The sequence below is a fragment of the Aethalodelphis obliquidens genome, unplaced genomic scaffold, assembly GCF_003676395.1.
Source record: "Aethalodelphis obliquidens isolate GAN/ISIS:26980383/991018 unplaced genomic scaffold, ASM367639v1 scaffold85, whole genome shotgun sequence".
NCBI lineage: Eukaryota > Metazoa > Chordata > Mammalia > Artiodactyla > Delphinidae > Aethalodelphis > Aethalodelphis obliquidens.
In genome coordinates, this window is record NW_020838029.1 from 674,349 (window position 1) to 677,728 (window position 3,380).

General features: G+C 41.0%; 1 pseudogene; it reads right to left on the bottom strand.

The window, feature by feature from the left end:
* Positions 1-1,017: 1,017 nt before the first annotated feature.
* Positions 1,018-1,388, bottom strand: LOC113613163 (peptidyl-prolyl cis-trans isomerase FKBP1A pseudogene; annotated as a pseudogene).
* Positions 1,389-3,380: the final 1,992 nt, after the last annotated feature.

Here is a 3,380-nt window from a genome sequence, read left to right on the forward strand (position 1 = left end):
GCAATTTCTTTCACCAAATCACTACAAAGGACAGCAAAGGGGTGAGAAGGGGGAAGGAGAAGCCAGGAAACTGTGAGATCAGCAGGGGGAGCTAAGCAACAAAAAACAGGAGATGCTGAAGCTGTGATGACCAACATCATTTTCTTAAGAAAACACTCAAGGATTTGTCATGATGACTGGGCTTTCATGGGTGTTAAGTGTCTAAGAACAACACCGCCAATTTAACTTTCAATTAAAGTTCTTAAAATTTAGAAAGTGGAGCTTGGATAGCTATGAGATTACAAAAATCCTGAATATCCATTAGAAAAACCACAGGATGGAAAAAGCCAGGCCGTGAAGAAAGCTTCAGAGGTCCCTGCTGGCCTGGGGATAGACACCTGTAGAGTCCAACATCTCAGTGAAAATGATCTGCTTTCAAAAGGCAGAGGGTTTAAGAGGAGGGTGGAGGTGGGGCAGTGGAGACAAAGGTTCTCCCCCTTCCCACTTTAATTTTGGGTAGGGCTTTTAATTCAACCCAAGGACATCTCTCAACTTGGAGAATAATTCAGTCCTCAAAAGCGCCTCATATCTGCTATGGCTTTGCAGCGCAGTGGCAAGAATTTTTAATATATAATAGATAAAACTTTCATCCAAAAATAAAATAAAATACAGATTCTTGCACCACCCCCATGCCAATTCCTATTCTAAAGTTAACCCATGACTTGTGTTGTTAATATTTGACTAATACTTAACTGGAAATCCATATCCAAAGGACTGAAACTCAATCTTCACCTCAAAACAAAAACAAACTAAAATGAGTAACTTGAGGTTTATGGCGTATTGTTCAGGTCAACACACATACGAAGATAAAGGGGAAGAGCAAAGCTGGTGACAGAACACATTGTCAGGGAAGATGTTTATACAATGTACTGGAACATCAGGAAAAGCTCCATATGGACTCGCTGCACACATCTGGAGGCGCCAGATCCTTCCATGGCACATCCAAGGATGGGGAGCTCAGGGAGGAGGCTATTCTTGTCATTCCAGTTTTAGAAGCTCCTTGCCAAAGAGGAGAGTGGCATTTGGTGGGAGGATGCTTGGGTGCCCAGTGGCACCATAGGCATAGTCTGGGGAGATAGCTTGGCTCTCTGACCCACGCTCATCTGGTCAACCCCTTCTTCCCAGCCTCGGATCACCTCCTGCTTGCCCAGCACACACTTAATGGGCTTGTTTCTGTCCTGGGACGAATAGAATTTCTTTCCATCTTCAAGCATCCCCTTGTAGCGCACCACGCAGGCCTGGCCGCACTTCGGGAAGGTAAGCCCATCTCTGGGGGAGATGGTCTCCACCTGCACTCCCATAGCAGCGGCGGCTGCGGACGCTGGGCGAGCTGGCCTGTAATTTTTTGACCTTGACGACTGCATATTTTTCATCCACACTTACAATGTTTTCAAATTATGCCTGCCGCTCTTCCACTCTGAGTTGCAAGTTAAGCGAAACAGATACGAACACTTTGCATCACTCTTTCAGGTAGTCTTCAGGCAGGTTAGAAGAGACTAACACAGTAATTTGCAAATGAGATTTTGTCTGCTCCCTCTGCAACCAGGGACCAGGGTCTCACACTGGGAGTAGGGGCTTCCATCTTCAAGACTACAGCTGATCTGGGGGTGGGTGAGGCAAGGTGAATAAAAACACTATAAAGCTTTTCTACAATTTTTAAGTTGGCTTTTTCTTGATTCCACATTTGGTTGGTTACTATAAACATTTGACTATTTTCCAGAGTTCTGACAAAGTTAGTTCTGACTGTTTCTACTTATTTTTCAATATTTCTATAGGGGGATAGGAGTTTGGAGCTGCCTACTTCACCAATTTTACTGATACGACTCCATACATAAATAGCATAATAATTTCCAAATTACTGGCAAAAAGTGGTGGTTGAATTCCCAGTCCAGTCACCACTCTTCCACCACCAAAACTTAATAAACCTATAGATATACCTCAACAGATTCACACCCCCAGGAAAACAGTTGTGTCTGGTATATTTCTGTACTTCCAACTCCTAGTATAATGCCTGTAAAAAAGCAAGTGCTCAAGAAAAGCATTTTGAATAAATGAATGGTACTATAAAATCTATTAGTAATAACAGCAATTATATAGTAACATGTTAAATGCCAGGGATGCAGAATATTGTATTATCAAGAAAAATTTATACCCATACACTGCTTTATAGTTTCCAGAGAAATTTCATATTTATTACCCCATCAGACTGTCATAACCATTCTGTGAGGTAAGAATGATAGGAATTATTACTCCATTTTATAAGTCAGATAGAAGAAATGATGTTCTATGCCATCATCTGTAAGTGGCAGTGGTAGAAATATTGTCTAGGTCTGCTGCATATAAAATCTCTGCTCCTTTTATTTTTTCCAGTTTCTTTCTTTTGATAAACACTGTGGAAGAAAATAAATCTTTTTCTAAGTTGTCCATCCTGAATGAAGCAAGCACACTTCTCTTTTGGAGGTTTTGAAAAATACCAACCACCACCAACTACAAGAAACAGCAAATAAAAGAGTTCCTACTCTAAATCATTCCATTTACTTAGCCCTCTCAGAACAACTGAATGTGTGCATATGCGTGAATGGTGGGGCCTGAGTTCTTGGAGAAATAAATGAGCATTTGTATTCCAGTGGACCACCAGCCTCAGTGTTTGAGGTCCTTATCATAAGAGTGTGTTGAGGCTGTGAGGAATTTGAAGATCAGCCAAAGCACTGGGAATGGGAGAGAACAAACAGCTACACAGGCCTTAAAGGCTTTTTCTCTCCTTGTCTCTGATTGCCTCTCCTATCCCCACTAGCCCCTCTGTGATTTCATTGAAAAATTGGAACCTGGGGCAAGAAAGATTAGGTGTAGGAAGAGGTAGGAGTGACTCCAGGTAACAGTGAAATCCAAAGTGGTAAATGAGAAAGAAAGGGAATATTGTAAGTTATGGCACACAGAAGCATTAAGGGAGTTCTTGTGGTTTCTGTAAGTGAAAGAAACTGGGAAGGCTAGTAAAGTTTGGATGTCTGTCTTACAGGAAGCTCTACAAGAAGTATGGCCTGCAGAAACCCAAGAGAACTGTCTACATATCCAGCTTCTCAGCCTGAGCCTTTTTTCCCCTATAAAGAAAGCAGAATAATATAGAGAAATAGAGTCATATAGGCCTAAGTTGAAATTTAGTCTCACTACCATTTAACTACCTATGTGATCTCAACAATTTGATTCACTTTACTGAATCTTAGTTTAGATAGCCATCCTCTAAGAAATGGTGATAATGTGTCTCAAAGTATTATTGTATTACATGAAAAAATGAATTTGCTTTTTAAATGTTAGATATTGTCATTATCACATTTGGATTGCCT